Raw genomic sequence first — 15,255 nt, forward strand, 5'->3', positions numbered from 1 at the left:
CTGATAAGCTCGAACCCAAATCGGAGAAATGTGTCTTCATAGGATACCCAAAGAAGACTTTTGGGTACACCTTCTATCACAAATCCGAAGGCAAGATATTCATTGCTAAGATGGATTCTTTCTAGAGAAGGAGTTTCTCCCAGAAGAAGTGAGTGGGAGGAAAGTAGAACTGGATGAGGTTGTTGTACCATCTCTCGAATTGGAAAATGGTTCATCACAAAAACCAGTTCCAGTGATGCCTACACCAATTAGTGAGGAAGTTAATGATGATGATCATGAAACTTCAGACCAAGTTACTACCGAACCTCGTAGGTCAACCAGAGTATGATCCGCACTAGAGTGGTACGGTAATCCTGTTCTAGAAGTCATGTTACTAGACCATGATGAACCTACGAACTATGAGGAAGCGATGATGAGCCCAGATTCCGACAAATGGCTTGAGGCCATGAAATATAAGATAGAATCCATGTATGAGAACAAAGTGTGGACTTTGGTGGACTTGCCCGATGATCGACAAGCCATTGAGAATAAATGGATTTTCAAGAGGAAGACGAACGCTGATAGTAGTGTTACTATCTACAAAGCTCGACTTGTCGAAAAGGGTTTTTGACAAGTTCAAGGTGTTGACTATGATGATATTTTCTCACTCATATCGATGCTTAAAGTCTGTTCGAATCATGTTAGAAATTGCCACATTTTATGAAATCTGACAAATGGATGTCAAAACTGCATGCCTTAATGGATTTATTAAAGAAGAGTTGTATATGATACAACCAGAAGGTTTTGTCAATCCTAAAGGTTCTAACAAAATGTGCAAGCTCCAGCGATCCATCTATGGACTGGTCCAAGCATCTCGGAGTTGGAATATATGCTTTGATGAGTTGATCAAAGCAAATAGTTTTATACAGACTTGCGATGAAGCCTGTATTTACAAGAAAGTGAGTAGGAGCACTACAGCCTTTCTGATAAGTATATGGGAATGACATATTGTTGATCGGAAATGATGTAGAATTTTCTGGTAAGCATAAAGGAGTGTTTGAAAGGAGTTTTTCAAAGAAAGACCTCAGTGAAGCTGCTTACATATTGGGCATCAAGATCTACAGAGATAGATCAAGACGCTTGATAAGATTTTTCAATGAGTACATTCCTTGACAAGATTTTGAATTAGTTCAAAATGGAACTATCAAAGAAGGAGTTCTTGCCTGTATTCCAAGGTGTAAAGTTGAGTAAGACTCAAAACACGACCACGACAGAAAATATAAAGAGAATGAAAGTCATTCCCTATGCCTCGGCCATAGGTTCTATAAACTATTCTATGCTATGTACCAAACCTATTGTGTACCTTGCCATGAGTTTGGCAAGGGGGTATGATATTCATCCAGGAGTGGATCATTGGACATCGGTCAAAATTATCCTTGGAAGACTAAGGAGATATTTCTCGGTTATGGAGGTGATAAAGAGTTCGTCGTAAAGAGTTACGTCGATGCAAGCTTTTACACCGATCCGGATGACTTTGAGTCTCAATCTGGATACATAATGAAAGTGGGAGCAATTAGCTAGAGTAGCTCCATGCAGAGCATTGTAGACGTAGAAAATTTTCAAAATACATACGACTCTGAATGTGATAGACCCATTGACTAAGCTTCTCTCACAAGCAAAACATGATCACACCTTAGTACTCTTTGGGCGTTAATCACATAGCGATGTGAACTAGATTATTGACTCTAGTAAAACCCTTTGGGTATTAGTCATATGGTGATGTGAACTAATCACATAAAGATGTGAACTATTGGTGTTAAATCACATGACGATGTGAACTAGATTATTAACTCTAGTGTAAGTGGGAGACTGAAGGAAATATTCCCTAGAGGCAATAATAAAGTTGTTATTTATATGTCCTTATACGATGATAAATGTTTATTATTCATGCTAGAATTGTATTAACCCGAAACTTGATACATGTGTGGATACATAGACAAAACAAAGTGTCCCTAGTATGCCTCTACTTGACTAGCTCGTTAATCAAATATGGTTAAGTTTCCTGACCATAGACATGTGTTGTCATTTGATGAACATGGTCACATCATTAGGAGAATGATGTGATGGACAAGACCCATCTGTTAGCTTAGCATTATGGCCATTTAGTTTTATTGCTATTGATTTCTTCATGACTTATACATGTTCCTCTGACTATGAGATTATGCAACTCCCGACTACCGGAGGAACACTTTGTGTGCTATTAGACGTCACAAAGGCACAACACACATTTCTTAGCCGTGTGCGGTGCCCCCCTCCACAGTTTACCACCTCGGTCATATTGTCGTAGTGCTTAGGTGAAGCCCTGTGCCAGTAACATCACACCGTCGCCACGCCATCGTGCTGACGGAACTCTCCCTTGTCCTCAACTGGATCAAGAGCTTGAGGGACATCATCGTGCTGAACATGTGCAGAACACAGAGGTGTTGTACGTTCGGTACTTGGATCGGTTGGATCATGAAGACGTTCGACTACATCAACCATGGTACTAAATGCTTCCACTTTCGGTCTACGAGGGTACGTGGACACACTCTCCCCTCCCGTTGCTATGCATCTCCTAGATAGATCTTGCGTGATCGTAGGTAAATTTTTTGAAATACTACGTTCCCCAACAGATAACAATTATGAATCTTTTCTTTGACAGTACCAAAAGTGAATGGTTTTCTCTTTATCATACTAACCTATCTCACGAAGTTCCGTTAAGTTTTGTGTGATTGAAGTTTTCAAGTTTTGGGTGAGATATCGACATGAGTAGAATACGGAGTGAATAGGCCCTAAGCTTGGGGATGCCCAGGGCACCCCCAAGTTAATATCCAATAAAGATCCAAGCAAGTAAGCTTGGGGATGCCCCGGAAGGCATCCCCTCTTTCGTCTCCAACATTATCGGTAACCTCACTTGGAGCCATATTTTCATTCATCACATGATATGAGTTTTGCTTGGAGCGTCATTTTATTTTATTAGGATTTGATTTCTGTTATTTAGAATAATGATTTGCATCTTTTATTTCAATAAAAGTGGCAAGGATAGCCCTTGACATGCTTATTTTGCAAGTATATGAGTTGCTGTTTCAAAACAGAAAGTTTATTGATGTTGCAAAAATTCCCAAGAAAAGTCAGAATATGATAAAATGTTGAAACTTTCTGAACAATAAGATCTGAGAAATTTTCTATAGTGTGGTAATTTTTCATAATTTGTGGAGTTAAATAAGTATTGATACTCTTGCATTCTTTACAGACTGTAATGTTTTGGCAGATTGTTGTTATGTTTGCATTGTTTTCATATGTTTGCTTGTTTAATGATACTATTTGAGGATACGAGTGTCAAATATACATAGGCATTTAGTATGCAATGTTGAATAATAATTTTAGTGATTTGCTACAGTAGAGAATGATAAGGTTATTGCATTGGTTTTTACTAACTTATCTCATGAGTTCTTGTTGAGTTTTGTGTGGATGAAGTTTTTAAGATTTAGGGAAACCGTGATATAAAAGGAATCAAGGAGACACAAAATCTCAAGCTTGGGGATGTCCAAGGCATCCCAAGTTAATATTCCAAGAAGTCTCAAGCATCTAAGCTTGGGGATGCCTCGGTAGGCATCCCGCCTTTCTTCTTCGACAATTATCGGTTAGTATCGGTTGAGCCTAAGCTTTTGCTTCTTCACTTGAGTTGTGCTATTCTTGGAATGTCATTTTAGTTTGTTCTGCTTGTTGTTTTAATAAAATACTTAGATCTGAAAGTTTTTAAATAAGAGAGAGTCCTCAAATAGCTACCCATTTACATAACTACTCGCTTGATCTTCACTTATATCTTTTTGGAGTAGCTTGTCATTCACTCTTGTGCTTCACTTTTATCCTATGAGTAAATTGCCAAATTAATTCAATATCATGAAGTTTAAATTATATGTTCATATCATGCCTAGTGGTAGCTTCACATTGGGTTTAGAAAGTGAAATTTTTTGAAGCTTGAAAATCACAATATTGGTCATACAAGCAATTCATGAATGATTAGTTGAAGGAAGAGAACTTTCACATGAAAATACACTATCTTTGAAACCTTTTGTGATTGTGATCCCTCACCAAAATATTATATGCCAAAATTGTTGATGTTGGACAAGGAAGACAATGTAATGATTTATGTTTATTCATATTCACATAGAAGTTATATTGTCATAGATCCTTCAACATGTGGTACTTGCCCCCCATCTTTGCAAGCCAAACATTCTGCACCAAGTAGAGATAATACTTGTGCATCCAAAAAGAGATATTGTGATATCCCAACATATCCATGTTCCAACAAGGAACGAGCTTCAACTTCACCTGCAACTAGCAACGCTATAAGAGGGGATGAGCAAAGCGGTAACATAGCCAAACAATGGTTTGCTAGGAAAGGTGGGTTAGAGGCCTGACATGGCCATATGGGAGGCATGATATAGCAAGTGGTAGGTAGCACGGCATAGCAATAGAGCGAACAACTAGCAAGCAAAGATAGAAGTGATTTCAAGGGTATGGTCATCTTGCTTGCAAAGTTCTCAGAGTCGTCGAAAGCTTGATCCTCGCAAGTGTACTCAATAGGTTCCTCATCACGTACTCATCTCCCGGCTCTACCCAAAGCAAGAACACAAGCAATGGAACGACAATCAATCACGGTGCAATGCACAAGCAACATGGTGCAATACATGGCATGATATGCAAGATATGATATGCAATGCATATGTGTGCTCCGGAAGGGAAAGGATGATCAAGGAATCAACTTGGCAAACCAAGTATGCCGCTGGAAAGATGAGATGATTTCGGTCGAAAACGATATAAAGATCACCGGAAACGGATGCACGGTTTGCACATGACAAGCAATATAAGGATGGTGCTATTCTGCAATTAACAACACGAAGCCACTTAGAACACAACAAGGAACTAAGGTACTGCACTCCAACATAACAACAAAGCATATGGCAGTGATGTGCAAGAGATGCTTGACAAAACATTAACACTGAGCTACGGCTAAATCACACAAGAGCAGGTTCAAACAAGCCTGGCAAAAGTGCAAAAGATATCAGCTTCACAGACTTGGTGAAAATGCTAACATGGCTTAAACAACATCAGGAAGCAATGTTTAAAGCAAGCAAACAACATGCTACAGGAACATATCATAGCAAACCAAGGCATGGCATGATTCTACTAAAAGCATAGATCAAAAGTCCCTTACTGAACATGAGCCAAAAAGGCACAAAAGATATGATGGCACCCATGTAAACATAACAAGTATTATTAGCAGTTTCAGACCTAGCAAAAAAAATAGAGCATGGCATAAACAGAATTATGAAGGCAACTTTGCGAGCTCATACCACTCACCACACAACATTAAATGACAAAACAAGCATACCAACAGCAAGATGACATGTTCATGAAGCTAAAAATGGCAAGAGCAAGTTCATAGTATGCATGGATCACCAGCAACAACCATGGCAATATTGATTAACATGTTCACTTTCTGCCAGGGACATTTAATAGCAAAACTAGAGCAAGAACAAGACATGCTAGACAACTCCATAATTGCAAGCAGGGGCATGGATGGATAGAGCATAACCACATGTTCAAAACATCCTTACTTAAGTAACTCAAAAGAAGCATGAATATCCTTGTAGCATCAAGTTTACATGGCATCAAAATAACAGAAGGCAAAAGACTTGGCAAAATCCTAAGTCCCTGAAAACAGCAACATCACGGAGCCTAGTTTGCATGCTTGTGCTAGTCACCACATAGATCACAAAAATATAAAACAAGCACCTCTGTAAAGATGGCATGATGTAGTTCAAAACAAATGTAGAGCTCGTGCTCATATGATGCACACATCAAATGCAAGAAAAATGACAAAACCTCATAATCTGATAAGTAACAGTAGTAAACAATTTATGGCACTCTTGCATCAATGAAAAAGGCATCAAGATGAACTCAAAAAAGCATGTCACAATGGAATTAAATGATGATCATCTCACAAAGAACATTTTGATATATCATATGCATGAATCGGAGCTACGGGCAGAAAGTTACGGCATGAAGTACAAGGCATAAAAAATGATAAAATCCAGGGACTTGTGAAATATTAGACCTCGCGGGAAAACGGGATGTGGCGGTTCAGCAGATCCGTTTGGCTTGCGGGATCCGGGACGAGATTGGACGGGGTTGTCCAGGTCGAGGGTTGGAAGAAGACCCATGGCAATGGTGTCGTGGGGCTCCGGCGACGCTCGGGGTGGCCGGGAATGGATCTGTGGCGGCACGGGCTTGCCGGATCTGGGCGCGGAGGGTTTGGAGGCGACCGGAGGCGATGAACCGGCGAGGGCGGCGTCCCCTGCGGTCTGGTATAGAGGGAGAGAGAGATTGTGAGGGGACGGAGGAGAAAGGAGACGGGCAAGGGAAGGAGCAGCAAGGCGGCGGGGTCCGGCCTGGGAGGTCCTCCGGCGGAGCTCGACGGCGACGAGGTCTCCCGTGAAGGTCGTCGGCAGGGGCGACGCGCCGGATCGGGAGGAGCTCCGCTCCTCTTGGATCAGGACGAGGCGCGGAGGCGGCGCCGGGATCGAGCGCGGGACGGCTGCGCAATTCCGGGCCGGGGCGGGCCTGCCGCGGCCGCGCGGGCCGGCGTCGGAGAGAGCGGCGCGGGGACAGGTGTCGGTGCGGGATTCAACAGGCGGCGGCGGTGATGCCATGGCACTATGGGATTGCCCGGAGTGACGCGGCCGACGGACATGTCTGGCGCGGACGGATGTGTCCGGCGGCGCGAGGAGGAAGACTGCTAGGGTTAGACCGCGAATTTCGGAGAGAGGCACATATTTATAGGTAGAGGGAGTTTGGAGTGTCAAAAATGAGGTGCGGTTTTCGCCCACATGATCGTGATCCGATGACAGAGGACATGGAAGTGGTTTAGATGGGTTATTGGGCTGATTTGGAGGGGTGTTGTGCTGCAACACATAGAGGGCTTTTGCGATTACCCGGTTAACCGTTGGAGCATCAAACAACCTTCAAATGGGACGAAATTTGATAGATGGTCTACCGGTGGTGTACCAAGGCCACTTGGCAAATCTCAGTTCATTCCGAGAACGTTTAACACACGGTCACGAAAAGAGACAAGAGGGGGCGCCGGGTGCAAGTGGGAGTGTCGGATTGAGAATCGGACAACGAGGAAAATCTCGGATGCATGAGACGAACACGAATGCAAATGCGATGCACAAGATGACATGATATGAAATGCATGACATGAACAAAATTCAAAACGAAGACAAAAACCCAACCACGAAGGGAATCTCATATCGCATCTCCGGAAAAGGCAAGAGTCGGAGTTACAAATATGGAAAGTTGCATCCGGGGCATTACACATCATGTGGTGAGGAAAGATCTAGGCACATATATCCAGTTGGATATGGGTAGCATGAGTTTTTATTGTTGACATCACCCTTGAGGTGAATTCCTTGGGAGGCGAAATTATAAGCCCCTATCTTTCTATGTGTCTGGTCGAAATGTTTTGCTCATGTGTATGCAGTGAGTGTTAGCAATCATAGAAGACTATATGATGGTTGAGTATGTGGAGCTCTTACTTAGACTCTGTTGAATAAGTTGAATTGGAATTGTTTGGTGACTAAGAATATAGGTTGTTGAGTTTCAAGAGAATTCATTGCTTGAACCTTAACATGTGAATTGGTTGCTACTTTGTCATGATGAGTTTTATGAGAAAGAGTTGATGTTATGATGCTAGGGTAAGTGATCGAAATTATCATTGATCAAACTTGTGCACTTTGCTAGCATTCACACTTCATAAATTATTTATTTTATCATTTACCTACTCGAGGACGGGTAGGAATTAAGCTTGGGGATGTTGATATGTCTCGAACATATCTATAATTTATGAAGTATTCATGCTGTTATATTATCATTCTTGGATGTTTTACAATCATTTTATAGCAAATTTATATCATTTTTTGGGATTTCGTTTTATTGGATTGAATACTTTTATGGATTTAAGAGCATTTGATATATGTCTTGCATATGAATACCCGTGGTGACAATGGGCTATTATTTTAATTCACTTGATATATGTTTTGGCACTCAACTCACGGATTCCTGAGGTGACATTGGGGTAATCTACGCATAGGGGTTGATGCACATTCTTGTCTTTGTTTCTCCGGTTGAAATCTTGGGGCACTCTTTCTAGTTTCTTTGTTTGGATTGAGTATTATGAATCTGAAATTATTTGGTGTTATTTTAGTATGAACTCTTGGATAGATCGATCGGAAAGAATGGCTGTCGGTGTGAAAACCGGAAGATCTCGGGTAGGGGGTCCCGAACTGTGCGTCTAAGGTTGATGGTAACAGGAGACGGGGGACACAATGTTTACCCAGGTTCGGGCCCTCTCGATGGAGGTAATACCCTACTTCCTGCTTGATTGATCTTGATGATATGAGTATTACAAGAGTTGATCTACCATGAGATCGTAGAGGCTAAACCCTAGAAGCTAGCCTATGATTATGATTGTTGTTGTCCTACGGACTAAACCCTCCGGTTTTTATAGACGCCGGAGGGGGCTAGGGTTACACAGAGTCGGTTACAAGGGAGGAGATCTACATATCGGAATTGCCAAGCTTGCCTTCCATGCAAAGGAGAATCCCACCCGGACACGGGACGAAGTCTTCAATCTTGTATCTTCATAGTCCAACAGTCCGGCCAAAGTATATAGTCCGGCTGTCCGAGGACCCCCTAATTCAGGACTCCCTCAGTAGCCCCTGAACCAGGCTGCAATGACGATAAGTCCGGCGCGTAGATTGTCTTCGGCATTGCAAGGCGGGTTCCTTCCCCGAATACTCCATAGAAGATTTTGAACACAAGGATCATGTCCGGCTCTACAAGACAAATTCCACATACCACCGTAGAGAGTACAATATTCCACAAATCCAATCTGTTGATAAGTTTTCCCAACGTGACACCACGCCACGATCCGGTCTTTATTCGAACCGTTCTCCCTAACCAGCTACCGCGCATGTCGCAAGGCGGTTTTACGGGCATGTCGTATCGAAGCAGAGATCGTTTCCCCCTATCTCGGGATTCCCATCAATACGGGTATGGGTAATCCAACCGCGTCTTTAGCGCGACGCTTGGGGAATAAGCGAGTTTTACCAGGCAGGTGGGGAGGCGCTGGATCCCCGCCACCTTTATAAGGAGATAAGGACTCCCCTTTTTCACCCACGCCTTATCCTTCTGCTTATCCATTCCCCTCTGCTCGAGCCCCAGCACCCAAGCATTCGTCCTTTCCGACCACAAAGGTCCTCCAAAAATTTCTGGATCCAGAGCAGGAGGCAAATGGATGGCCTCCACCGTCTGGGAGGAGGATATCAAAAAGCTTCGGGAGGCCGGGTACCTGGCCCAGAAAATTAGCCACCGTCTCCCGACGGCAGGACAGATCGTCCCTACTCCAGAACCCCACGAGAGGGTTGTTTTCGTCCCTCATTTTGTTCGCGGGCTGGGGTTTCCCCTCCACCCATTAGTTCACGGCATCATGTATTACTATGGGATCGATTTTCATGATCTATCCCCCAATTCCGTCCTCAACATCTCGACGTTCATCATCGTGCGCGAGGCCTTTCTCCGCATCTCGCCACACTTTGGCTTATGGCTGAAGATCTTTAATGTGAAGCCCAAGGTAGTGGGTGGAGAGCACGCCGAGTACGGAGGCGCCATGGTGAGAAAGATGCCCAACATCACATGGCCAACAGGTACTTTCAATGATTCTGTCAAAGAGTGGCAGCAGCAGTGGTTTTACATCACTGAGCCGCGCTGCACGAAATGGGCCGTTGCTCCTGAATTCTGATCCGGAGCCCCCCTGTGGCTTACGTCCTGGCCTAAGAAGGGCCTGGATTGATTTTCGTCCGATGAGTTATCGGCACTTCAGACGCGCGTCAAGAATATGGAAGACAAGGATATCAAACTTGTTAATGTAGTCCAGGTGATGTTAGCTTGCCGGATCCTTCCTTGTCAACACCGAGCTTGCAATTTATGGGAATTCGACCCGTCCAAGCACCAGACCCTGCGAGAGTTCTTTGGCTCCTCACACAAAGATATCTGGAGGGTGCTTTTTAAGTCCGGCAAATCATGGCCGGACTCAGCCAAGGACCGCGGGTACCACCTGTCCCGCCACGCAAGTTCGGTAAGCCATTACAAGTTTTATTCGCATAACCCAAGGGAAACGCTTAATGTATTTTCCACAACTCTCCTAGGGCTGGACGAAGAAGGTAGGGCGGATCTATTGTCCGGTCCCGCTACCTGAAGAACCGGCCGGCCCGCTTCTAATGAAGATGCTGGTCCCGGCGCCCTACAGGGCGCCGAAGAAGAAGACCGAGAGAGAGGCCAAAAAGACCAGGGGCGTCCTCCATCGTCGTGGCGCCTCGGACACGATATCCAAAGATGCCAATGCCCATTCTTCCTCTGAAGAGGACGAGGAGGAGGAGGACAAATCCCCAGCGGGGGGAAGAAAGAAAAGGACAGCCTCCGCATCGTTGGAGGCCAAGTCACCTAAGAAGGGAAAAACTCTTCTCCCTGAGGAGTCCACCGCCACTGGTAGTAGCCCGGAGTGGGATCCTAGGGCTCAGCCCCTGGTGAACTCGTGAGTATATAAAATCCGAACACGTTTATGCATCCAGACTTATCATGGCACAATATCTTGATCTGGGCCATACTTTTTGCAGTCAGGCGAGGTCCCGCGCGGAGCAATCCTCGTCGAAGGATTTGTTAGGCTTGGACACTATGGAGAGCGGGACACCCCCGAAGGCACCTTCCCCCAAACATGTGAATGACACCGAGGCTTTGTCCCAGGAGGACCCAGGCCAAGGAGGGGGGAAGATTGCCAAAGTGGCGCCAGGAGGTCAAACAGGGGCCGGACATGCGGGAGAGAAGGCTCCCATGAGCGTCATCGGCGGGAGCCATCTTGAATTCGGCCCCCAGCCGGACGCTATTCCGGAGACCAATATGGTTCCAGAGTCAGGCAGGCTGTCTCCCTCGGCTAGAGGGGGTGTACCTGTTCCATCGGCAACCTCTGTCCAACCAGAGGTGCTGGATACTTTGTTGGCAGCGCTGAAAAGCGCCTCCGTCGTCGATGAACACCGTGCCCTTGTGGGTGCGGTGATTGAGAAGATTCAATTTGTGGAGAGTTGGCTGAATGAAGCCTGTATTAGCCTTATAAGGGGCTTTGAGGTATGTTTTATGAAGTTTCGAAGAGTGTCACAATATAGATATTAGCCCCTGATACACTGTTCGGTGAGAGAAAGAACCGGACAGAGGATCAAATCTATGTTTGCAGAAGACGCACTTGATGACATTTACCTCTCTTTTGGTATAAACAGGCGTCTGTAGCGAATGCCACCTCTCGTACTACGGAGGTCTCCGGTCTAAATCAAAGTCTAGAGTGGGCCACAGAAGAATTGGGCCAGTTCAAAAGGCAGTTGGAGGATAAACAAGGTATGCACAAACCTTGCTCACGTTTAGTGTGAACGAATTTAAAATATATTTTGTGATTTGTGCCAGGGGCTATGACCGAAGTTGAGGCTCTAAAGAAGGCTGTTGCCGAGGCCGAGGGAAAGGCAGCCGCAGAGCGGGCTCTTTGTGAGAAGCACGAGGCCAGGGTTATTGAAGCTGAGCAAGAGCTTCAAGTGGTCATGAGAAGATGCGAGGCCTTGGAGCAGAGTCCAACGGAGAAAGAATCCGAACTTACCAAGGCTCATCAGGGCGCATGCGATGCCCAGGGGGAGACCCAGGGTGCCATGTAGGAGATCCAAGAGGCGAGGAAGATCGCGGCGGGTAAGCCTTGTTCCACGTAAGGAAAGTATTTGTGGAGAAAATCATGTTTCTAATCATGAGTTCAGATTTCTCCAGGGGTGTTTGCGGAGCTGCCATGCAGCATATCTGATGCCGCACAATTCTACCGAGCCGAAGAAAGGAACACTGCGGATAAGCTCTTCTGGTCACAGTATCTGGCGCCAAATTATCTGGCGCCTTTTGCCGATCAACTAAAACAACTGATCGAACTGCAGAAGGCGGCCGAGCTAGCCATGAAGGATTTGATTATCCGACTATGGCCCGCTGGGCCGATTCCAGGCAGCTACTTCGGGCTTGTGAAACGGCTTGCGAGTGCCTACCCTAGACTGGACGTCATTAAGCGGTCGGTCTGTATAGAGGGTGTGCGAATGGCCTTTGCCCACGCAAAGGTGCACTGTGGGAAGATGGATGCTGAAAAGCTGGTGATCGAGGGGCCGCCGAAGGGAAAGGAGCACCGCAAGCCCGAGTTCTATTATGAAAGTGTCCTGAAAGGATCCTGCCTTGCGGCGGAGCAATGCACCAAGGACATTATATTTCCATGAATACAACCATGTTGTCCTTTGTAATGTTGGACAAGGTCATTTCTATTATGTATTGCCTGTTATATGAAAGTTTATCCTCCTGCACAGCCGTTTTATATATTAATGCCGAGAGTTGGCCAGTCGTCGGCTTCTGCCCCCACGTAGGAAGTACGGGGGTGTTCGGGATAAATCTAATCACTCTTTATCCCAGTTTTGGGTCCTTCGAAGGAGGTGTTCAGCACAACGAACCAGGCAATCGGACTATAGGGCTTTATCACTCTCACTTAGCCATAGGATCTTTAGAAAAGGAAGGTAGGCGCAGCCCTGCTACCTCTTGAGCACTGCGTTGGTTTTCCCCGAAGAGGAAGGGATGATGCAGCAAAGTAGTGTAAGTATTTCCCTCAGTTTTTGAGAACCAAGGTATCAATCCAGTAGGAGGCTACGCGCGAGTCCCTCGTACCTGCACAAAACAAATAAATCCTCGCAACCAACACAAATAGGGGTTGTCAATCCCTATAAGGCCACTTACGAGAGTGAGATCTGATAGATATGATAAGATAATATTTTTGGTATTTTTATGATAAAGATGCAAAGTAAAATAAAGGCAAAGTAAATAGCAAAGGAAATAACTAAGTAGTAGGAGATTAATATTATAAAGATAGACCCGGGGCCATAGGTTTCACTAGTGGCTTCTCTCAAGAGCATAAGTATTCTACGGTGGGTGAACAAATTACTGTTGAGCAATTGACAAAATTGAGCATAGTTATGATAATATCTAGGTATGATCATGTATATAGGCATCACGTCCGAGACAAGTAGACCGAATCCTGCCTGCATCTACTACTATTACTCCACTCATCGACCGCTATCCAGCATGCATCTAGAGTATTAAGTTAAAAACAGAGTAACGCCTTAAGCAAGATGACATGATGTAGAGGGATAGACTCATGCAATATGAAGAAAACCCCATCTTGTTATCCCCGATGGTAACAATACAATACGTGCCTTGCTGCCCCTACTTGTCACTGGGAAAGGACACCGCAAAATTGAACCCAAAGCTAAGCACTTCTCCCATTGTAAGAAAGATCAATCTAGTAGGCCAAACCAAACTGATAATTCGAAGAGACTTGCAAAGATAACCAATCATACATAAAGAATTCAGAGAAGATTCAAATATTGTTCATAGATAGACTTGATCATAAACCCACAATTCATCGTTCCCAACAAACACACCGCAAAAATAAGATTACATCGAATAGTTCTCCACAAGAGAGGGGGAGAACATTGTATTGAGATCCAAAAAGAGAGAAGAAGCCATCTAGCTAATAACTATGGACCCGTAGGTCTGAGGTAAACTACTCACACTTCATCGGAGAGGCTATGGTGTTGATGTAGAAGCCCTTCGTGATCGATGCCCCCTCCGGCGGAGCTCCGGAACAGGCCCCAAGACGGGATCTCGTGGATACAGAAAGTTGCGGTGGTGGAATTAGGGTTTTGGCTCCGTATCTGGTCGTTTGGGGGTACGTAGGTATATATAGGAGGAAGGAGTACGTCGGTGGAGCAACAGGGGGCCCACGAGGGTGGAAAGCGCGCCTGGGGTAGGCAGGCGTGCCCCCCTACCTCATGGCCTCCTCTTTTCTTTCTTGACGTAGGGTCCAAGTCTCCCGGGTCTTGTTTGTTGAGAAAATCATGTTCCCAAAGGTTTCATTCCGTTTGGACTCCGTTTGATATTCCTTTTCTTCGAAACCCTAAAACAGGCAAGAAAATAGCAATTCTGGGCTGGGCCTCTGGTTAATAGGTTAGTCCCAAAAATAATATAAAAGTGGATAATAAATCCCAATAATGTCCAAAATGGTAGATAATATAGCATGGAGCAATCAAAAATTATAGATACGTTGGAGACGTATCAAGCATCCCCAAGCTTAATTCCTGCTCGTCCTTGAGTAGGTAAATGATAAAAACAGAATTTTTGATGCGGAGTGCTACTTGGCATAATTTTAATGTAATTCTTCTTAATTGTGGTATGAATATTCAGATCCGAAAGATTCAAGACAAAAGTTCATATTGACATAAAAATAGTAATACTTCAAGCATACTAACTAAGCAATTATGTCTTCTCAAAATAACACGGCCAAAGAAAGTTATCCCTACAAAATCATATAGTCTGGCTATGCTCCATCTTCACCACACAAAATATTTAAATCATGCACAACCCCGATGACAAGCCAAGCAATTGTTTCATACTTTTGACATTCTCAAAACTTTTTCAATTTTCACGCAATACATGAGCGTGAGCCATGGACATAGCACTATAGGTGGAATAGAATGGTGGTTGTGGAGAAGACAAAAAGGGAGAAGATAGTCTCACATCAACTAGGCGTATGAATGGGCTATGGAGATGCCCATCAATAGATATCAATGTGAGTGAGTGGGGATTGCCATGCAACGGATGCACTAGAGCTATAAGTATATGAAAGCTCGGAAAGAAACTAAGTGGGTGTGCACCCAACTTGCTTGCTCATGAAGACCTAGGGCATTTTGAGGAAGCCCATCATTGGAATATACAAGCCAAGTTCTATAATGAAAAATTCCCACTAGTATGAAAGTGATAACATGAGAGACTCTCTACTATGAAGATCATGGTGCTACTTTGAAGCACAAGTGTGGTAAAAGGATAGTAGCATTGCCCCTTCTCTCTTTTTCTCTCATTTTTTTATTTGGGCATTTTCTATTTTTTTATGGCCTCTTTTTTTCTTTTTTTTCGTCCGGAGTCTCATCTCGACTTGTGGGGGAATCATAGTCTCCATCATCCTTTCCTCACTGGGACAATGCTCTAATAATGATGATC

Source organism: Triticum urartu, chromosome 6A, assembly GCF_056163025.1.
Source record: "Triticum urartu cultivar PI428250 chromosome 6A, HENAU_Tu73, whole genome shotgun sequence".
Lineage (NCBI taxonomy): Eukaryota > Viridiplantae > Streptophyta > Magnoliopsida > Poales > Poaceae > Triticum > Triticum urartu.